At 41.4% G+C, this 23,626-nt stretch overlaps 1 long non-coding RNA gene across 1 annotated transcript in view; it reads left to right on the top strand.

Annotated features, from left to right (window-relative positions):
- The first annotated feature begins 6,025 nt into the window (after positions 1-6,025).
- Positions 6,026-23,626, top strand: part of LOC309658619 — a 473,127-nt gene continuing 455,526 nt past the window's right edge. The window contains exon 1 of the long non-coding RNA XR_014262326.1: positions 6,026-6,561. This is a non-coding gene — a long non-coding RNA (uncharacterized lncRNA). The remainder of the gene's footprint in view (positions 6,562-23,626) is intronic.

Below are 23,626 nucleotides of genomic sequence, written 5' to 3'. Positions count from 1 at the left end.
ATGATGAAAGATCTGAAAGAGAAATTAAGGTAACCCTCCCATTTACCACTGCAACAAAAAGAATAAAATACCTAGGAATAAACCTACCTAGGGAGACAAAAGACCTGTATGCAGAAAACTATAAGACACTGATGAAACAAATTAAAGATGATACCAACAGATGGAGAGATATACCATGTTCTTGGATTGGAAGAATCAACACTGTGAAAATGACTATACTACCCAAAGCAATCTACAGATTCAGTGCAATCCCTATCAAATTACCAATGGCATTTTTTGCAGAACTAGAAGAAATCATCTTAAAATTTGTATGGAGACACAAAAGACCCCGAATAGCCAAAGCAGTTTTGAGGGAAAAAAACGGAGCTGGAGGAATCAGACTCCCTGACTTCAGACTATACTACAAAGCTACAGTAATCAAGACAATATGGTCCTGGCACAAAACAGAAATACAGATCAATGGAACAGGATAGAAAGCCCAGAGATAAACCCACGCACCTATGGTCAACTTATCTATGACAAAGGAGGCAAGGATAGACAATGGAGAAAAGACAGTCTCTTCAATAAGTGGTGCTGGGAAAACTGGATAGCTACATGTAAAAGAATGAAATTAGAACACTCCCTAACACCATACACAAAAATAAACTCCAAATGGATTAGATACCTAAATGTAAGACTAGACACTATAAAACTCTTAGAGGAAAACAGAGGAAGAACACTCTTCGACATAAATCACAGTAAGATCCTTTTTGATCCATCTCCTAGAGTAATGGAAATTAAAAAAAAAATAAACAAATGGGACTTAATGGAACTTAAAAGCTTTTGCACAGCAAAGGAAATCACAAACAAGATGAAAAGACAACCGTCAGAATGGGAAAAAATATTTGCAAATGAATCAACAGACAAAGGATTAATCTCCAAAATATATAAACACCTCATGCAGCTCAATATTAAAAAAACAAACAACCCAATCCAAAAATGGGCAGAAGACCTAAATAGACATTTCTCCAAAGAAGACATACAGATGGCCAAGAAGCACATGAAAAGCTGCTCAACATTGCTAATTATTAGAGAAATGCAAATCAAAACTACAATGAGGTATCACCTCACACCAGTTAGAATGGGCATCATCAGAAAATCTACAAAGAACAAATGCTGGAGAGGGTGTGGAGAAAAGGGAACCCTCTTGCACTGTTGGTGGGAATGTACATTGATACAGCCACTATGGAGAACAGTATGGAGGTTCCTTAAAAAAGTAAAATTAGAATTACCATATGATCCAGCAATCCCACTACTAGGCATATACCCAGAGAAAACCATAATACAAAAGGACACATGCACCCCAATGTTCATTGCAGCACTATTTACAATAGCCAGGTCATGGAAGCAACCTAAATGCCCATTGACAGACAAATGGATAAAGAAGAGGTGGTACATATATGCAATGGAATATTACTCAGCCATATAAAGGAACATAATTGGGTCATTTGTTGAGACGTGGATGGATCTAGAGAGTGTCATACAGAGTGAAGTAAGTCAGAAAGAGAAAAACAAATATCGTATATTAACACATATATGTGGAACCTAGAAAAATGGTACAGATGAACCAGTTTGCAGGGCAGAAATTGAGACACAGATGTAGAGAACAAACGTATGGACACCAAGGGGGGAAAGCGGCGGGAGGTGGGGGTGGTGGTTTGATGAACTGAGAGATTGGGATTGACATGTATACACTGATGTGTATATAATGGGTGACTAATAAGAACCTGCTGTATAAAAAAATAAATAAAATTAAATTCAAAAGCTTACAACCCTGTCAATCCTAAAAAAAAAAAAAACGAGATGCATACATATGAACACTGACAGATGGACGAGAATGTTCACTGTTGCATTGTTTGTAATAGCCCAGTGCTGGAAACAACCCGGATATCTTTCAACAGTAGGAAAGGTACATATATGTATCAAGATACATGCGTGCAATTGAATACAGGGGTAAAAAATTGATTCAGTTACAACGAAATGCCTCAACATGGATGAATTTCACAAACATACATACTGTATAATCACATTTATATAAAGTTCAAAACATGCATCTAAATGATGGTATTAGAATGAACATTTATTGTCTTCCCTGTGTGAGGTGCCATGGCTGTAAAACTGAATAAACTGTGGTGTTACAAATTAGGATAGTGTTTACCTTTGGGGAGAAAAGGGGGTAGTGACTGCAGGGGCTCTGGGGAGGCTTCTGGGTTGCTGATAATGTTGTATTTCTTGATCTGAATTGTGGATACTTTGATGTCTTTACTTTGGAATAATTTACTGAGCTTATTAATCATGTACTTTTCCACATGTAATTCAACAAGCGAATATTCGTTAAGCACCTAATGTTTGTTTGTAAGACTGTGTTGGGCACTGTGTCCTCTCTTCCTTTCATCCTTTCTTAGCATCACCCCTGTGGAGGGAGACCGTCTTTACTAATTGGCTCAAGTGACAGCACAGTGAATGGGTGTAGCCAGGGTCTCTGAGTCCATCCTGAGAGGGGAAAGTCAGGCCAGTCAGGCTGAGGCCAGAGGTTCAATCACTTTGGTTGGCAAAGGCTACTTTAGTACTTCTCAGTCCATGACAGCTTTCTGAGCCACACCTAAATTTCTAGAGATAATTGCACTGCTGATGACCAGGAGGCCCCTGCTCCGAAGCTAGAGTGACTCTCCTTGATCCAGGTATCTGACTCTGCCACATGGAAGCGGCAGTTTGTAAGGAAATAGAGGAAGAGCTTGCTTTGACCCCAGTATGCTTGAATGGGTGGGAGGCAGGGTCAAGTGTGAACTCATGGAGAATCATGCTCTGGCTCCACACTAACTATATTACTTATTTTCTCAGCTATAAAGCTATAAGGATGGTATTACACATGTTAGTATTTGAGGAAGATTTGTTTGCATAATTAATTTGTTAATGACATCAATATGTGTGACAGTCTTGCCTACATCCAGATGGAAGTTTCAGTTATAAAGTTAAAGAAATAAAAACATTTTGATTTGCAGAGGTGGTGAAATTATAAGCAAATTTTTCTTTTCTTATAATATCGTTATAATGTTTCTTTTATGTAATGAATGATAACAGTAAAAACAAACCAAAGCACTTTCCCCCCAAAACAGAATGATCTTCATTGTATGTATATTCAGACAAAAGAAAAGAAACACTAAACTGACATTTAATACAAATTACGTGCAGGCATTTCTTAACTAAATTTTAATTTTATTTAACTTGAAAATTTAACCAGGGAATTCAGTCAAATTTGAATGTGACATTTGCTTATTTGCATGTGTTGGAAACAAAAATAACCTTCCATTTATAAATATGAAACTGAATTTTGGTTAAGTTTTAGAACTCATCATTCTGACGGCTTTAGACGTAAGAAGCTGACATTTACTGATGAAAATATTTCCTCACATTTATTTAACATACGTCCTCCGGCTATTGGAAGATTGTTGTTGTTATAACAAAAGGTGGCTTCTGAGTTGATGGATGAATGTTTTAATCCCCATCTGGTCTAAACCTGGCCACTAACATACCAGAATATGCTTGGTTTGTGAAGGAATATTCTTACACCCAAGAACGTCAGCATCTTTGTTTATTTCTAATAAACCAATATTTATTGAGATTTACTATGGGCAAGGCACTGCATACCAGAATCTATATACAGGGAGTAACCAGCCAAGCAAAGGGTTGCTTGGAATTAGGAACTCATTTTCTTACAAAAATAATACTATATGCAGTGGTCAGTTCCCAGGATAGTCCAAAAAAGGAAATTTAACTAGGTACATAGCTGAGACATATATTGCTGCAAAGTCCTGTTCACTGGGAGCAGAGGCTGTTAGTGGAGCTGAGTAGGGAAAGCAGAGACAGGGAAGACAGAGAGAGGAAATGAGAGAGGGAGGAGGGATGAAGGAGATGGAGGAGGAAGAGGAAAGGGAAAGAAGAGGAGGCAGGAGAGGAAAGAGGAGAAGTATAAAAAGAAAATCAGTGAGGAGGTGAAGAATGAAAAAGTGTGCCATTGTGCCTTTTCTACCACAGGACTGCACTCTCCGGCATTTCCCTGGCAGCTTCCTCTGTATTTCTGCACCCCTTCCATATCCTCATGTCCCGTCCCAGACTCCCCAGTGCTTCCAGGTTGCTCTAAGATTCCCAAGGAGGTACCATACCCAGCTACCCTCACCTGAAGGAGGCGCTTTATGCTCCCAAATTACCAATTTACTGAATGATCTTGAATTCACTGTTGATCTCACTTAGGTGTTAAGAGGAAAGCCATCTGATCAAACTATCTGTAAGATAGGAATGACTAATAACCTTGTATCTGTTAAGAGTTGTTTGAATTGCTAAAGTAGAAGCAGAGGAATCTCTAATTGGTAGAACTGTGATCACCATAAAAAGGGAAAGTGGGATGTTCTGACCTTTTGGAATTAGGGATTGAGATCTTTGATCAGAGCAAAACCCTATAGACCTACTGGGCATATACACTGAGAAAATCATAATGCAAGAAGAGTCATGTACCACAATGTTCATTGCAGCTCTATTTACAATAGCCAGGACATGGAAGCAACCTAAGTGTCCATCGACAGATGAATGGATAAAGAAGATGTGGCACATATATACAATGGAATATTACTCAGCCATAAAAAGAAACGAAATTGAGTTCTTTGTAGTAAGGTGGATGGACCTAGAGTCTGTCATACAGAGTGAAGTAAGTCAGAAAGAGAAAAAAAAAATACCGTATGCTAACTCATATATACGGAATCTAAAAAAAAAAAAAAAAGGTTCTGAAGAGCCTAGGGGTGGTGCAGGAATAAAGACGCAGATGTAGAGAATGGACTTGAGGACGTGGGGAGGGGGAAGGGTGAGCTGGGACGAAGTGAGAGAGTGGCATGGACATATATACACTACCAAATGTAAAATAGATAGCTAGTGGGAAGCAGCCACATAGCACTGGGAGATCAGCTTGGTGCTTTGTGACCACCTAGAGGGGTGGGATAGGGAGGGTGGGAGGGAGACGCAAGAGGGAAGAGATATGGGGATATATGTATATGTATAGCTGTTTCACTTTGTTATACAGCAGAAACTAACACACCATTGTAAAACAATTATACTCTAATAAAGATGTTAAAAAATAAACACCCCAAAACCCAAAAAACAACCATATAGACAAGCTAGTCTTGCCTGGGGCACTTCTTGGAATCTGCCTTGGTCACTCTTCAGTTTCTTCTCTTTTTTCCATTTCTGAACCACAGACTCTCTAAAAACTTTATGGCAGAAGTGGTCACCTGTATACATTTATTTTCATAAGTTGGCTGTTAATGAGTTTGTAACAACCTGTACATGTGCTCTACATTATTGGCTCCAAGTTGAAGATGAGGAAATTGAGGCACTTACGGACTAAAGCCATATCCTTTTTAGCACAAGGAGTATATGATTTTTTTCTTTGCTTTGTTTTTCCTTTTTTTGAATTCTTGAATTTTATTTATTTTTGTATACAGCAGGTTATTAGTCATCAATTTTATACACATAAGTGTATACATGTCAATCCCAATCTCCGAATTCATCACACCACCACCACCACCACCCCGCCGCTTTCCCCCCTTGGTGTCCATACGTTTGTTCTCTACATCTGTGTCTCAATTTCTGCCCTGCAAACCGGTTCATCTGTACCATTTGTCTAGGTTCCCCATATATGCGTTAATATATGATATTTGTTTTTCTCTTTCTGACTTACTTCACTCTGTATGACACTCTCTAGATCCATCCACATCTCAACAAATGACCCAATTTCATTCCTTTTTATGGCTGAGTAATATTCCATTGTATATATGTACCACATCTTCTTGATCCATTCGTCTGTTGATGGGCATTTAGGTTGCTTCCATGATCTGGCTATTGAAAATAGTGCTGCAATGAACATTGGGGTGCGTGTGTCTTTTTGAATTGTGGTTTTCTCTGGGTATATGCCCAGTAGTGGGATTGATGGATCATAAGGTAATTCTATTTTTAGTTTTTTAAGGAACCTCCATACTGTTCCCCATAGTGGCTGTATCAATTTACATTCCCACCAACAGTGCAAGAGAGTTCCCTTTTCTCCACACCCTCTCCAGCATTTGTTGTTTGTAGATTTTCTGATGATGCCCATTCTAACTGTTGTGAGGTGATACCTCATTGTAGTTTTGATTTGTATTTCTCTAATAATTAATGATGCTGAGCAGCTATTCATGTGCTTCTTGGCCATCTGTATGTCTTCTTCGGAAAAATGTCTGTTTAGGTCTTCTGCCCAATTTTGGATTGGGGTGTTTGTTTTTTTAATATTGAGCTGCATGAGCTCTTTATATATTTTGGAGATTAATCCTTTTTCCATTGATTTGTTTGTAAATATTTTCTCCCATTCTGAGGGTTGTCTTTTCGTCTTGATTAAGGTTTCCTTTGCTGTGCAAAAGCTTTGAAGTTTCATTAGGTGCCATTTGTTTATTTTTCTTTTTATTTCCATTACTCTGGAGGTGGATCAAAAAAGATCTTGCTGTGATTTATGTCAAAGAGTGTTCTTCCTGTGTTTTCCTCTAAGAGTTTTATAGTGTCTAGTCTTACATTTAGGTCTCTAATCCATTTTGAGTTTATTTCTGAGTGTGGTGATAAGGAGTGTTCTAATTTCATTCTTTTACATGTAGCTGTCCAGTTTTCCCAGCACCACTTATTGAAGAGACTGTCTTTTCTCCATTGTGTATCCTTGCCTCCTTTGTCATAGATTAGTTGACCATAGGTGCGTGGGTTAATCTCTGGGCATTCTATCTTGTTCCATTGATCTATGTTTCTGTTTTTTTGCCAGTACCATATTGTCTTGATCATTGTAGCTTTGTAGTATAGTCTGAAGTCAGGGAGTCTGATTCCACCAGCTCCGTTTTTTTCCCAAAAGACTGCTTTGGCTATTCGGGGTCTTTTGTGTCTCCGTACAAATTTTAAGATTTTTTGTTCTTCTTCCGTAAAAAATGCCATTGGTAATTTGATAGAGATTGCATTGAATCTGTAGATTGCTTTGGGTAGTATAGTCATTTTCACAATATTGATTCTTCCAATCCAGGAACATGGTATATCTCTCCACCTGTTGGTATCATCTTTAATTTCTTTCATCAGTGTCTTATAGTTTTCTGCATACAGGTCTTTTGTCTCTCTAGGTGGGTTTATTCCTAGGTATTTTATTCTTTTTATTGCAATGATAAATGGGAGTGTTACCTTAATTTCTCTTTCAGGTTTTTCATCATTAGTGTATAGGAATGCAAGAGATTTCTGTGCATTAATTTTGTATCCTGCAACTTTACCAAATTCATTGATTAGCTCTAGTAGTTTTCTGGTGGCATCTTTAGGATTCTCTATGTATAGTATCATGCCATCTGCAAACAGTGACAGTTTTACTTCTTCTTTTCAAATTTGTATTCCTTTTATTTCTTTTTCTTCTCTGATTGCCGTGGCTAGGACTTCCAAAACTATGTTGAATAATAGTGGTGAGAGTGGACATCCTTGTCTTGTTCCTGATCTTAGAGGAAATGCTTTCATTTCAATTGCGAATGATGTTTGCTGTGGGTTTGTCGTATATGGCCTTTATTATGTTGAGGTAGGTTCCCTGTATGCCCACTTTCTGGAGAGTTTTTATCATAAATGGGTGTTGAATTTTGTCAAAAGCTTTTTCTGCATCTATTGAGATGATCATATGGTTTTTCTTCTTCAATTTGTTAATACGGTGTATCACATTGATTGATTTGTGTATATTGAAGAATCCTTGCATCCCTGGGATAAATCCCACTTGATCATGGTGTACGATCCTTTTAATGTGTTGTTGGATTCTGTTTGCTACTATTTTGTTGAGGATTTTTGCACCTATATTCATCAGTGATATTGGTCTGTAATTTTCTTTTTTTGTAGTACCTTTGTCTGGTTTTGGTATCAGGGTGATGGTGGTCTCGTACAATGAGTTTGGGAGTGTTCCTTCCTCTGCAATTTTTGGAAGAGTTTGAGAAGGATGGGTGTTAGCTCTTCTCCAAATGTTTGATATAATTCACCCGTGAAACCATCTGGACCAGGACTTTTGTTTGTTGGAAGATTTTTAATCACAGTTTAAATTTCATTACTTGTGATTGGTCTGTTCATATTTTCTGTTTCTTCCTGGTTCAGTCTTGGAAGGTTATACCTTTCTAAGAATTTGTCCATTTCTTGCAGGTCGTCCATTTTATTGGCATATAGTTGCTTGTAGTAATCTCTTAGGATGCTTTGTATTTCTGCGGTGTCTGTTGTAAATTCTCCTTTTTCATTTCTAATTTTATTGATTTGAATCCTCTCCCTCTTTTTCTTGATGAGTCTGGCTAATGGTTTAACAATTTTGTTTATCTTCTCAAAGAACCAGCTTTTAGTTTTATTGATCTTTGCTATTGTTTTCTTTGTTTCTATTTCATTTATTTCTGCTCTCATCTTTATGATGTCTTTCCTTCTGCTAACTTTGGGTTTTGTTTGTTCTTCTTTCTCTAGTTCCTTTAGCTGTAAGGTTAGATTGTTTATTTGAGATTTTTCTTGTTTCTTGAGGTAGGCTTGTATAGCTATAAACTTCCCTCTTAGAACTGCTTTTGCTGCATCCCATAGGTTTTGGATCGTCGTGTTTTCATTGTCATTTGTCTCTAGGTATTTTTTGATTTCCTCTTTGATTTCTTCAGTGATCTCTTGGTTATTTAGTAACGTATTGTTTAGCCTCCATGTGTTTGTGTTTTTTACGTTTTTTCCCCTGTAATTCATTTCTAATCTCATAGCGTTGTGCTCACAGAAGATGCTTGATATGATTTCAATTTTCTTAAATTTACTGAGGCTTGATTTGTGACCGAAGATGTGATCTACCCTGGAGAATGTTCCATGCGCACTTGAGAAGAAAGTGTAATCTGCTGTTTTTGGATGGAATGTCCTATAAATATCAATTAAATCTATCTGGTGTATTGTGTCATTTAAAGCTTCTGTTTCCTTATTTATTTTCATTTTGGATGATCTGTCCATTGGTGTAAGTGAAGTGTTAAAGTCCCCCACTATTACTGTGTTACTGTCGAAGTGTTAAAATCCCCCACTATTACTGTGCTACTGTCAATTTCCTCTTTTATAGCTGTTAGCAGTTGCCTTATGTATTGAGGTGCTCCTATGTTGGGTGCATATATATTTATAATTGTTATTTCTTCTTGGATTGATCCCTTGATCATTATGTAGTGTCCTTCCTTGTCTCTTGTAACATTCTTTATTTTAAAGTCTATTTTATCTGATATGAATATTGCTACTCCAGCTTTCTTTGGATTTTCATTTGCATGGAATATCTTTTTCCATCCCCTCACTTTCAGTCTGAATGTGTCCCTAGGTCTGAAGTGGGTCTCTTGTAGACAGCATATATATGGGTCTTGTTTTTGTATCCATACAGCAAGCCTGTGTCTTTTGGTTGGAGCATTTAATCCATTCACGTTTAAGGTAATTATTGATATGTATGTTCCTATGACCATTTTCTTAATTGTTTTGGGTTTGTTTTTGTAGGTCCTTTTCTTCTCTTGTTTTTCCCACTTAGAGACGTTCCTTTAGCATTTGCTGTAGAGCTGGTTTGGTGGTTCTGATTTCTCTTAGCTTTTGCTTGTCTGTAAAGCTTTTGATTTCTCCGTCGAATCTGGATGAGATCCTTGCCGGGTAGAGTAACCTTGCTTGTAGGTTTTTCCCTTTCATCACTTTAACTATATCATGCCCCTCCCTTCTGGCTTGTAGGGTTTCTGCGAGAAATCAGCTGTTAACCTTATGGGAGTTCTCTTGTATATATTTGTCGTTTTTCCCTTGCTGCTTTCAGTAATTTTTCTTTGTGTTTAATTTTTTGCCAGTTTGATTACTATGTGACTCAGCATGTTTCTCCTTGGGTTTATCCTGTATGGGACTCTCTGCACTTTCTGGACTTGGGTGGCGATTTCCTTTCCCATGTTAGGGGAGTTTTTGACTATAATCTCTTCAAATATTTTCTCAGGTTCTTTCTCTCTCTCTTCTCCTTCTGGGACACCTATAATGCAAATGTTGTTGCGTTTAATGTTGTCCCAGAGGTCTCTTAGGCTCTCTTCATTTCTTTTCATTCTTTTTTCTTTAGTCTGTTCTGCAGCAGTGAATTCCACCATTCTGTCTTCCAGGTCACTTATTCGTTCTTTTGCCTCAGTTATTCTGCTATTGATTCCTTCTAGTGTAGTTTTCATTTCAGTTATTGTATTGTTCAGCTCTGTTTGTTTGTTCTTTAATTCTTCTAGGTCGTTGTTAAACATTTCTTGCATCTTCTCGATCTTTGCCTCCATTGTTTTTCCAAAGTTCTGGATCATCTTCACTATCATTATTCTGAATTCTTTTTCTGGAAGGTTGCCTATCTCCACTTCATTTAGTTGTTTTCCTGGGATTTTAGCTTGTTCCTTCATCTGATACATAGCCTTCTGCCTTTTTATGTTGTCTATCTTTCTGTGAATGTGGTTTTTTTCCCACCGGCTGCAGGATTGTAGTTCTTCTTGCTTTTGGTGTCTGCCCTCTGGTGGATGAGGCTATCTAAGAGGCTTGTGCAAGTTTCCTGATGGGAGGGACTGGTGGTGGGTAGAGCTGGCTGTTGCTCTGGTGGGCAGAGCTCAGTAAAACTTTAATCCACTTGTCTGCTGATGGTTGGGGCTGGGTTCCCTCCCTGTTGGTTGTTTGGCCTGAGGTGACCCAACGCTGGAGGCTACCTGGGCTCTTTGGTGGGGCTAATGGCAGACTCTGGGAGGGCTCACGCCAAGGAGTACTTCCCAGAACTTCTGCTGCCAGTGTCCTTGTCCTCATGGTGAGACACAGCCACCCCCCACCTCTGCAGGAGCCCCTCCAACACTAGCAGATAGGTCTGGTTCAGTCTCGTATGGGGTCACTGCTCCTTCGCCTGGGTCCCAATGTGCTCACTACTTTGTGTGTGCCCTCCAGGAGTGGAGTCTCTGTTTCCCCGAGTCCTGTCAGAGTCCTGCTATCAAATCCTGCTAGCCTTCAAAATCTGATTCTCTAGGAATTCCTCCTCCCGTTGCCAGACCGCCAGGTTGGGAAGCCTGACGTGGGGCTCAGTACCTTCACTCCAGTGGGTGGACTTCTGTGGTATAAGTGTTCTCCAGTTTGTGGGTCACCCACCCAGCAGTTATGGGATTTGATTTTATTGTGAATGCCCCCCTCCTACCGTCTCATTGTGGCTTCTCCTTTGTCTTTGGTTGTGGGGTGTCTTTTTTGGTGAGTTCCAATGTCTTCCTGTCAATGACTGTTCAGCAGTTAGCTGTGATTCTGGTGTTCTTGTAAGAGGGATTGAGAGCACGTCCTTCTACTCCTCCATCTTCATTCTTAATTCCGAGTATATCATTTTTATAGTATAAGCCTGCACTGTCCACTATGGCAGCCACTCACCAGATGTGGCTATTGAATACTTGATATGGGGCTAGTGCAAGTGAGGAACTGATTTTTAAATTTCATATACTCTCACTAATTTAAATTTTAAAACCGATATGCAGTTTAATTATTGGAAAACTTTTAAGTATGTTTGGAACAACTTGGGTATGTGAATCTACTTTTTAAGGTGTAAGTTTATAAAATCTAAATATAGATCAAGTATATCCAATGAAAATTTAGTGTTTGAAGGCCAGGCACTCTCTGCCCCAACTGTGGACCACTATGAAAGGGCATTTCAGCTTCTAAGCTTCCCAACGTGGTCGCTGAAACCTTCGCTGATGCTGAATCACAGTCTGTGTGCTCCTTGGACCCATTCCTGCATTTGTCTTCCCTTCCAAAAGTGTTTATTCCAAGAGTTTTCCTAAGTAACCGTCTGTCCACCAATACCCACCTCACAATCTGCTTCCTGGAACCACAACCTGCTAGGATATATTTATTTTTAAATAGTATAATAAACACCTGGGACCTCTGGGACCTCAAGCATCTGTGGTCTTAAATCTCTGCCTTTTCTGTTCAGCCAGTCAGCAACCTCATGAGTGTTCACTATGTGTATGACCCTTAACTGAGGACTGTGAGTAGGTCCGAAGGAAAGTATGGTCAGGGTGTGCTTGGACCAGAGGAACTGCAGGGTCTTTCCCTGAGCCTCCACACGTGTATTTGTATCTGTAAAGGGGAATCTTGCCCCTAATGCTCAGGGATGGGACTTGCAACTGAAAAGTGGTAGAAGTCATTCTCTGGGTATCTGCAGCTGTGGTAGGAGGGAGTGAAAGATGTTAAGCAAGTGTTGAGAACTGAACATCAATCAAACGGCTCAATGCTCTGGAATCAAACAGAAGTAGGCTGGAACAGCAGCTTCACTTGGGCTCTCCCTGAAGGACACTGAGGAAGAGAAATCCTCCTAGTGGGCAGAGTTTTGAACAGTGCATCTTACTGCCCATTTGCATGGGAAGAGAGTGACGTGAGGAAAGAATGTACACTGACTCATGGGCTGCACAGAGTGGTTTGGATCTGAAAGGAGCAGCACTGGAGGACAGGAGAGTTGGAGGGTTGGAGGAGAGTCATGTGTATTGGGTTTTTCCAAATGAACCAAGTGTGAGAATAGCTGTGTTCCATGAGGCTGCTCACCAAAGACTCGTTGCAGCAAGGGATGGGGTGGTTCTTAATAATTAGATGAACAGAAGCACTTTCATTTACAAAGGCTGATCTACTGACGGACACGTCTCAGTGTGCACTTTGGCTGTACAACTCTGGCACTCCAAAATGGTGCTCAGAGAGGGTCAGCCAGGCACCATGGGGAAGGTAGATTGCTTTAGATTCTTTCTATCATATGGAAGGCAGTGATTTGTCCTCATTGTGATAGATTCTTTAGATTTATTTTTATTACCTACAATATGTCTATTACCATTACTAGTTGAAAAGAATTAAAGTCCACATGACCCTGTGACCAGTGCAGAAATGAAGACTGTAATTTTCATTATATATATGTGTTTAAATTGTTTTTTCCCTTCTCTCTCTTTATCTCACTGTTCTGTGTAGGGTATTTAGCCCAAAAGTTGTACAAATCAATAAGGGATTATGGTAGAGCTAGAGGAAAAATATGCATCACCTAGGAAGTCTTGCATTGTTGCTGGATGCACCAACTCATGGGACTTTGGCTTTATTAAGGGGATGAGAGTGAAGATATTTGCATATGTTAGTTATGAACATTTTAATGTTTGTTTTAGAATTTTAACTATGGAGAGAGGTAAATATAAAGATGGTGAAGAGTCAGAGGGGCAAACTATAGCAGACATTTATTATTTTGGTGTTGACTGCATGGTGTCTGAACCTCTTGTGAAGCTTGAAGAATCTACCTTTGGGTGAGTCTTGGTGGGAGGCAGGGTTCCAGCTTCCATGCAGAAGGCCAGATAGTTTTTCTCTCTGACTTCTAAAAACTGGGAAATTGGCATGTGCCTAAGCTTAGCCAATCAGATGTTCCCATCTGGGACGTTGAATCTGGAGTGAATGGTGCAAAATTTATTTTGCTGGTGGGGGAAGTGCTCAGAGTTCAATGGTACTTGTAGTGGTGGTGATCTTGGAAGTGGTTCACGTCCTTGGAAGGGCCCAGCAATAGTGGCAGCTCTGTTGGAATCAGGCTGTTTCTGTGGTATGACCTTGACTGTGTTCTTGCTTTTTGGCCTCCCTTTGTTTCTGCCTATTTTCTGAGCCTCTTTCTACAGTTATTCCACTAATAGGTAGTTACTCAACAACCCTCCAGTGCATTTCTATTCTATGTTAATCATTTTTGTTGTTGTGGCAACCAAGAACCTCTTTTCTTTTCTCTGGATGCATTTAGAATTTTCCTGTTGCCCTTTTTGTTCCAAAATGTCACAATGATGTGATTTAACAGAGGACTTTTAAAAATGGACTGTTCTGAACATTGTGAGATCTTTCAATCTAATACTTGTATCCTTCTTCAGCTTTGGGAAATTCTCTTGTTATTTTACTAATAATCTCCATCCTTTAATTTCTTCTCTTCTCTCTTTCTGGGAATCCTATTAGTTGAATTGCTCCTATGTACGTCTTCTCTTTCTTCCCCCCTCTTTTTTTTTGCCTCTTTGTCTTAATATTCTACATTCTGAGATATTTTCAAGAATTTAATCTTTCAACTCATTAACTTTAACAAAATTTTAGTGGTCATATTCTTCTTTTCTAAGACTTCTTTTTCCTCTGATGGTCTCTTTTCTACATTTATATTTTGTGGATGCAACATCTTTTCATCTATCTCTGGAAATATTAATTAGAGGTTTTTCCCACTTTGATTTTCTTCTATTCTTTATTTTTCCTCCAAGGTCATTTTACTTTTTATTAATCTTAGTCTTTCTATTTCACATTTTAGGCTTTACTCAACAGTCTTGTGATCTTGGCTGTTTAAGAATGAGACCATAGCAGGGCTGCCCAGGAACTCTGTGTTGGTGGGTGAGCTTGTTGACTGTGGTGGGCTGGGCTTCAGTGAGTGGGAAGGCAGCCACTCCTTCCTCTGAAGGGTCTCTGCATGTCAGAGTGAGAGGGTTTACTGTGGCACGCCACACTCCCACACTGGATGCCCTCGTTCTTCCCAGGAAGTCCATTCACATTTCTTGTAGAGGCACAATTTCCTCTTTAATTTTAGGGTTTTTTTTCTCCCAGGCTTGGATGTAAATAGCTGGATGCCAGATGTTTTGCAAGCAGGGACGTTAGAGGGAAATGTCAGGGCTGTTATTCTATATACAGACTTTCAATTAGTGATCCTGTTTCTACCGTCATTTTCCACTCCTGCCCTCCATTGTCTTTATCTTCTCAGCAGCCTCTTCTGCTCAGCTCCTATTTAACACTCCTCCACCTGCTTTGCATGTTATAGGAAGATTTTAAGATCATAAGTGTCTTGATAGATGTCTCTTGGCTTCTTTGTAGAGAGAGGAGATAAACAAATCTGTGGACTGAATCTGTCACTTTGCACTAGCAGCCCTTGGTCCTTTGGGTTTTAATGGCTCTTTAATGTGCTCAAAGTTTAGAGGCAACCATGACACACGACAGTGTACCTTAGTCTGGTGAAATGCCCCATAGTGTATAGTGCACTTTCTCATTTGATCCTCACAACTCTGGGATCACTGGAGGCAATGGAACTGGAAAAGTCACCTGGAAGGCTTCACTACGTAGGGAGCACTTGATCAGAATGACAAGAAGACACCTCTGCTACTGGTCAGAAAACTAATGGAGAGATATTCCAGGCTGGGATAAGTCTCAGATTAGGGCTTGGAAGTAGAAACAGGTAAGTAGGGTTATAGGAACAGCAATGTCCACTCAGTTGTTGCTGAGTCTGAGTTGGTAGTAGGGGCAGATGAGAGATGAGCTAAGTGGGAAGCCAGTGGTGGAATTTAAAGAGTCTATAAGGTGATATAAGTGATCAGTTCTGTAAGAAATTTGAGCAAAAGTCCTGTAATGAGGGTAAGTGTGAAGCCAGAAAATAACACCGTCAGCAGTGTCACCAGCACACACAAAGGACAATGATAGATTGCAGAGGCCCCCTCTCACATTTCCGGGCTAATGGAAGCAACAGTCACGTGGATGAATGAAAGCCACAGCTTGCCCATTAGTTTCAACTTCCTTCCCCAAAGGCTTTCCACCGGAACTTGCAAAATATGCATTTCTCCTCTTTGTCCTTCCCTTCCCAGCCTGCTAGAAGAGACTGAGAGGACTGAGGAGGCAACTCCCCAGAGACCCCTAAGTTGGCTGGTTGGAGACCGGGCTTTTGTGCACACTGCCTCTTCTGATCTAAGTTTTAGATGGGGTGCAGGCGGGGTACAGGCATTGGGCCCACCATTTCGACATCCCTAGGGCAGTGATATCTGTGCCATCCTCCCACCTCCTCTCCAGCACAGGTGACTCACCCGGCAACAGTCAGCTAGGCTCCTGGGGAGCACGCTGGACCTGCTGGTCCACAGCTGTGCTGAGAAACTCTTTCTCATGGGCCCCCAAGGCAGGCCTTGTGGGCAAACATGGGTTTTGCCCTGCTAAGCAGAGGAATTCTATCTGTTCCATAACGTTTGCACAGTTGCTTGCTTTTTTCCCAGTTTTATTGAGACATAATTGACATACAGCACTGTATAAGTTTAGGGTAGACCACAGTTGCTTTTCTTGATCTCTTCTAGCTCCTGCTTTGAGAAAATTTTCTGGAACAGGTGCTCTGTTTTTTTTTTTTTTTTCTCCTTGCTGATTCCTGGCAACAGCCAACACCATTCAAAGCCTGTCTATCCGAATTTGCTAAGCATATTCCTAACAACCTCACTTGTGGGTGAGTTTGCAGCTTTACCAGTGCTCAACCTCCGTCTCTGTCTCTCTCTCTCTCTCCACCAAACATTTGCTCGACTGTTCCAGACTCTTAATAACCCTCTGGTTTTAGGAGAGCAGCCTCAGTCACACTCATCCTGTGCCCAGTAACAGGGCATGATGTCTCGTCCCCGCAAAAAGCACAAAGAGGTTCCAAAGCCTCTTGGTTCCCTAAATAAAAATACCCTGTATCTGCTTTCTTCTGACCAGAAGAAGCCACTTCTACTCAGAGGCCCCTCTTCTATCAGGGAAAGCCCCAAAGCAGGTACACAGTCATTCATTTATGAAAATGAAAGATTCATGAGGGACTCCGCTGGGCTGCCAGCAGAGTTTAGGCAGGTTCTGATCTTACTTTAATTTAATTAAGCTGTGTTTATTTAATCAGCCCAGAGATATGCGTCCTCAGGCAGGAATGTGCTGCCTGCCTCTGAGCTGTGTTTCTGTCTGTGGGAGGAGGAGGCCTGTGACCTTCCCAGCATTTTTGAAAGGTTTGGGGCCCAAGAGGCAGGCTGGTTGGTGTCCTGGGTTCAGATCAGGCACCGCGGGGCTGCTGCATTCAGCAGCTGTGTGTGTGTGTGTGTGTGTGTGTGTGTGTGTGAGAGAGAGAGAGAGAGAATGTGTGTGTGTGCACACACACATGCATCAGCACTTAGAGCCCATATCACTCAGTGCTCTAGGAGCTCAGGAGCTGGTCTGTGGCAGGAGTGGCAGAGAAGGCAGACCTGCAAGCAGTCTGTGTTTTCAGCCACTACAGGAGGAAAGCACTAGACAAACAAGGCCACGCTCTGGCTTAAGGGCAGTGTTGCTCAGAGCACGCGCCACAAGTCTCTTCTGGGTGCAGGGGAGGCATGCTGACTCCCAGGCTCCACACTGAGACTTGCTGCTCACATGAAAGTTTAGGAACCCTGTGTTCTCGGGTGTCCTTAACCTCAGCAGTATGTACATTTTAAGGATGGAGGTGGGGTGGGCAGAGGACAATGGTTGAAACTCATTCAGAAGGACCCGTTATGGTGGGTTTCAGGCACAGTGGGAAGACATTTGGAAACAGAAGCATTTTCTAGAGCCTCCTAAATGACTCCACTTAGGGGACAGCGTCTCTCTTCTGTGTGTAAGGGCAGAACTGAGAACAGTTGTCTGAACCATGATGGTTGAAGTGGATGTCTGGGTGGATGGTATAAATCCCATCTGAGTCCAAAGGCATGAGAACCAGGAGCACCAATGTCTGAGGATAGGAGAAGATAGATAGACGTTGGCATTAGCAGACAGCAGATCCACCTCCCGCCCCCACCTTTTTGTTCCATTCTGGTCTTCAGTGGGTAATAAATCTCTCTCTCTTCCTCTCTAGATATATATCTGTAACATTATATCCTATTGGTTCTGTTTCTCTGGAGAACCCCGACTAACAGAGTGTCCCCAGCCCGAACTCCTCTGGGGTCTGAGATGGACAGTGGCAGTGGAAGGCGTCACCCAGGATTCATCTATTGATCAGGGAGGTTTCTTCTTCTTCTTGCCTCATTTTGCTGGATAATTGACATTGTTAGAGAGGAGTAGCAGAGGGAGAGTGTGCTGGAACCTGTTTTCATTTTTCACAAAAACCGCACTGTCCCACACTTGTTCAACACTTTCACTTATATTAGCTCTATAATTCCTCCCCCAAACATGTGAAACAGGTGTAACGAGCCCCACTTTATAGATGAGGACACTGAAGGTCAGATCGCCTTGGGGATCAGCCTACAACAGAACCTGAACACAGTCTAACTCAGTACATTTTCCTCTAGACCTATGCCACCCAGTGTGCTGGTCACTAGCCACATGTGGTGTGGTTAGTCTGAACTGAGGTGTGCTGTAAAAGACAACAATTTAGCATAAAAACATGTAAAATATTTTGTTAAGTTTTGTACTGATTTTTAGTAATTTTTATACATGTTGAAATGATATTATGAGCATGTTAACTTAAGTATATTATTGAATTATTCTCACCAGTTTCTTTTTACTTTTTAAATGTGATGTGGATACTATAACATTTGAAGTTACACATGTGGCTTGTGTTTGTGGTCTGCATGTTTTCATTGGACAGCACTGCTCTAGGCTGATGTGTTTTCAGACTCACAGCCTCAAATCACCCCAAGATCCCTAGGAGGTGAGAGAAAAATCCAACCAATTGCATAGTAGCTACCCCCCTGTTTTCCATGTTTTGATATTTCATCATGAAAAGGAAGAGCATGATGGTGGTAACCCAGGGAGGGACCAGATGGTCTCTGATATCCCACATGACTTTCTTTGAACTGTGATCTTGTGTCAAAATGTCTTTCCAAACTTACTTGGGTCTGCAAAGAACTGAGGAAACGTTCAGATCCCTGAGCCAGAAAGCTTCCTCTTCCACATTAAGGTCAGATGAGTGTGTGGAAGAGATGGGGGCACCCCCAGTACTGAAAAGTCTTTTATAACAGGGATAGACAAGCTAAAAGGGAGGGCCAGAAAAGAAGGGGGAAAGCAAAAACCTGGGCAGAAAGAATCTCAGTCAGCCAATGAAAGCAAATGATTCATTTCTACTTTCACTTATCCATTCATGTAGCAAATATTGCTTATTGTCTAATGTGTCCTTATTATCCACCAGGAACTGTTCCATGTTCTAGGGATAAAGTGATGATCAAGGATAAAGGTTTCTGTCCTCTTTAGAATTTATTTTCTAGGGGCAGTAGAGAACAATATACAATACATGAATAAATTTGATGAATTCAGATTCTGTTAGCCAGAGTATAGGTTGGCTGCTATAACAAAAAGAACCAATTAACAGTGGTTTAAGCAAGAGAGAATTTCATTTCTTTCTCATGTAACAATCTGGTGGTGAGCAGTCTAGGGCAGTTAGCAGCGCTGTGGTGTCAGGGACCCAGGTTCCTTCTGTCTTGCTGATTTGCCATCACTAGATGTGGTCATCCACAAGGTTGGAGATGGCTCACCACCTCCTCTAGGTTAATTTCAAGCAAGTGGGAAGGGGAAGAGAAAGTGAGGACACTCCCCTTCCTTCTAAGGATATGACCTGGAGGTAGCACACATCACGTAATTCACATCCCATTGGTCAATACTTAGTCATATGACCACACCCAGAAACAAGAGAGTCTGGGAAGTGTAGTCTTTATACTGAACAACTTGTACCCAGCTAAAAAAAAATTTTTTTTACTGAAGGAACAAGAGAACAGATATTGAGGGACAACTAACAGTCTCAGCAAAGTCATCAGTAACACAACTACTATACTCACAATGTTCATAATAGAATTGCATTACTAGAAAGACCAGGCTCTGACAATTCTTATATAAATCAAACAGAATGTACTTACCTAGTGATAGAGAAGGAAGTCAGCAGTGTCAGGACTCATAGCAGAGAGATTGGCATCATTTTCCAGGACATACAGCAGTGAATGTTTCCAGAACAGAAAATCCTCTAAGAGAATACCCAGTTGCAGATATAATATCTGGGAAAGTAGGGGTCACATTACATTTTCAGGAAGCCTGATGGATCCCTTCTAGACCCAAGGACCTATCCTGCATAAACAAAATGGGGTAACGGGATGGAAGAAAGTTGGGGTGGGAAGTGTCTGGGTCCTTATTAGCAAGTGTGTACAAAGAGGGTGTCTCTAGGGGACAAATATTTAAACAGAGACCCGAAAGACCCGAAGGGCTGAAAAGAGTTCCTCATAGAATGTGTTCCAGGCATGAGGAACAGCAGATGCAAAGGCCTTGAAATAAGATTAACCTTGATGTATACCAGAAACAAAGTGTTCCAGAGTCGCTGGAATGTCATGAGTGAGGAGGAGAGTGAATACGAGAGAAGGAAAAGAACGGAGAAGATGGGAAAAAGGAGGCAGCTTTCGAGTTTAGTACCGGAGGGACAACTTTATCAGACAGAGAAAACATGAGCATCTGTTTCCATCAGGTATTCTCTGGTGGTTGCCTCTTGGCCACTTTCCACTTAGTTGCCCCAAATTAGAGCTGAGAAAGGGAACTTGGCATCATCTTTCCCCAAGCTCATAGTCCTTTCCTTTCCTTCCATTCATTTTTCTTATCTATTTACTCAGAATAAAAATACCTTCCCTGCCTTGCCCTCCTCCTACCGTTGTCATGAAGATCAGATGAAAAGAGGCGTGAGGGTGGCTGGTGTGAAATGCTGAGTTCTGGGGGAGGGAGGCACAGTGTCCCACATCCAGTAAGGTCTCCATGTCATTATCTATATTGTTACAGTAGCCGTCAGTTGTTTCATCAATTTCTAGGTCTTGGCTATAGATCTCAGTTTTGATTTTGAAAAATCTTTCTTTTCCCAACATACTATTTAATTATGTGTTTGTTTTTTCTCATCAAAGCAAGTGCTTAGATGTTTTTAGGAGATTCCCCTTTGTCAGAGATCCTTGTGGCGTGGCGTGGAGAGGTATGAGTTGTATCCAATGGAACATTTAGATCGTTTGTTGGGTGAGAACTCAGCTCTCTGCCTCCCTTTAGAATGTATATGTGGATATAACTTTAAATAAAAATCAGCATTTTCTGAATATCTTTTCATGCCAACCTGGACATACCCCATTTAACAAATTGTGGCTTGTTATTAAACTCTGTGTGTTTTGTTTGTCTGTGCCATTATGTTTTTCCCAGATTGCTTTTAGAAATTTGCTTAGCCCAGGTCTTTGGAACTATTTTTCAAGGTTACTCTTCCCATTCCTGAGAGATGAGTTGAAGGACAGGTGGAGAGACAACTTCTTTAACTACAATTCCATCTGAGTTTCAGTCATCTACCTATTCATTTGTATCCACCCAGCCATCCACCCACCTTCCCACAAATCCTTCCATTGAGCATCTTCTATGTAGCAAATTTCATGGCAGTGTGAGGGACTGCAAGTACAAAGATGGAAAAGACAGTCCATGCCCCCAAGGTCCTTAAAGTCTAATAATAGTTTGACAGTACATGTAGTGTTCTAGAGCGCTGTGCTGGATTCTGTAGGAAAGGAATGTCCAGGAAGGATGGGACAACCCTTAACCCAGGATTGAATGTTCCTAGAGGAGATTACACCTGCACTGAATCTTGAAGGATAAAAGGGGCTTTCTGAGTAAAGGGAACAGCAAGTGCAAAGGTATATTGGCATGGTACTGGAACTCCAATCTATTTTATTATAGTCAGAGCATTAAACACAGGCTAGGAGTGGAGAGTGCTAGGTGATGCTAGGAAGGTAGGTCATCAAGAGTCCTGTAGGCCATGATAATGAGTTTGAATCAAGGAGGAATCCACTGAAATAATTTAAAGCAGGGGAGTGATGAGCAGATTTGCAGTTTTTAAAGATTTTTAAAAATGTGGACCATTTTTAAAGTCTTTTGTTGAATATGTTACAATATTGCTTCTGTTTTATGTTTTGGTTTTTTGGTCATGAGGCATGTGGGATCTTAGCTTCCCGACTAGGGAATAAACCTGCACCCCCTTCACTGGAAGGCGAAGCCTTAACCACTGGATCACCAGGGAAGTCCCCAGATTTGCAGTTTTCGAAAATTTCTTCAGGTTCAAGGTGGAGAATGAACTGAAGGTGGCAAGACTCGCTGAGGAAAATGAGATCATTTGATGGCTGTTGCAGTGATCGTAGGACACAGTGAGGTCCTGAAATTAGGTGGTGGTCTTGAGAGAGAGAGAAGTGGACAATTAAAGACATTACTGAGGAGTAGAATCAACAGGGTTTGGTGCCAGATTGAAGATGCAGGCAAGAGAGGAGGAGGAGGTTCCAGTGTCTGGGTGATGGGCGGGCAGGGGGCGGGGATTAATCCTTCATGTAACACGGGAAGAAGGACAGCTTTGTGGGAGGGGAGCACTGAGTTCAGGTTTGAGTCTGAGGAGGGGGCCACTGTCTCCACGTTGGGTGAGAGGTCTGGGCGGGAGGTGGAAATTGACGGAGATGCATTTGAGTGTGGTTGCCCAGGGAGAGTGGAGGGAGTGAGGCGAGAAGAGGGCCTGGGCTGGAACCCTGGGAAACACCCACATTTATTGAGGAGCAATGGGAGAGTCATGAAAAACAAACCAGGGGGCAACAGCCAGAGCAGGAGGAAAACCAGAGTCCTGGCAGCCAAGGCAAGAGAATTTCAAGGGTTTGAATCAAGGAAGAATCCACTGAAATAATTTAAAGCAGGGGGAGTGACAAGCAGATTTGCACGCTGCTGAAAGGAGAAGTAAAATGGGTCTGGTCTACTGGATTTAATGACAAAGAAGTGACTGACCGTCTTGCAGAGAGCATTTTGGGCTTGGGGGTGTAGAGCCGGGGCCAGAAAAGGCTGAGGAGTGAGTGGCATGTGAGGAAGTTGACCAGGGATTGTAACTCTTTAAAACTCTTTAACACTTTGGCTGTGAAGAAGAGAGAGTAGTGACTAGAGATGAAGATGGAAAGGGAAGGTGAGTTGTCCGGGGGCTCAAAGTGAGTTAATATATTAAAATAGTTCATTCACCTATTTACTAGGCGTCTGTTATGCAACAGATATTGTGCTCGACATGATGAAGGTGCAAAGAAATGTAAGACATCCTTCCCAGTGTGTACGATTTAGCTGGTGAAGCCCCAGAAGTGCAGAGCTGGGGGGCCTGTTCTGGGTTTGCTAAGAAATGCTGTAGTGTGGTAGGAAGTACGCTTTGGAGTTCAAACTGATCTGGGTTCAAGTCTTGGCTCTGTTCCTTTCTGGCTGTGTGACCTCGGGGCAAGTTATTTAATCTCTGTAAGCCTCATTTTCTCAACTGTAAAATAGAAACAATAATATCACCTGTGCAGATTTCTTGAGAGGATTTGAGAGAAAGTCTGTTAACTCCCCATGGGTTGGAGCTTTATCCATATTACTCAGTAGAGTATCCCCAGCCCCAAGCATAGCATACTGCCTGGCCCATAGCAGGAAGTCAATAGGTATTTGCTGAAGGAAGGAAGGAAGGAAGGAAGGAAGGAAGGAAGGTATGTAAAGATCCTGGCATATTGGAGGTGCTCTATAAAGGATAGCCATTCTTCCTCACTGCTCTGGGGCTTCTGAAGATCTGTCCCTGGATTTGTGAAGATGAGATACTGAATTAACAGGCAAAATGCTAGAGCTTCTGGTGGGTAGGGAGTCATCGGGTGGACGTCTGTCCTGAACCTCAGCTCCTGATGGCTGTGAGCGGTTAAGGGACAGAGGCCCTGGAGAACAACTGCAGCTTGGCCAGAGGCCATCCATGGACAGTCGTATCCAGGTACCAGCTAGGTGAGGAGAAGGG

The sequence above is a fragment of the Balaenoptera physalus genome, assembly GCF_965194825.1.
Source record: "Balaenoptera physalus genome assembly, chromosome: 3".
Taxonomy (NCBI): Eukaryota; Metazoa; Chordata; class Mammalia; order Artiodactyla; family Balaenopteridae; genus Balaenoptera; species Balaenoptera physalus.
The sequence above is the reverse complement of the archived record's forward strand: the minus strand, read 5'-3'. Positions and strand labels throughout refer to the sequence as shown.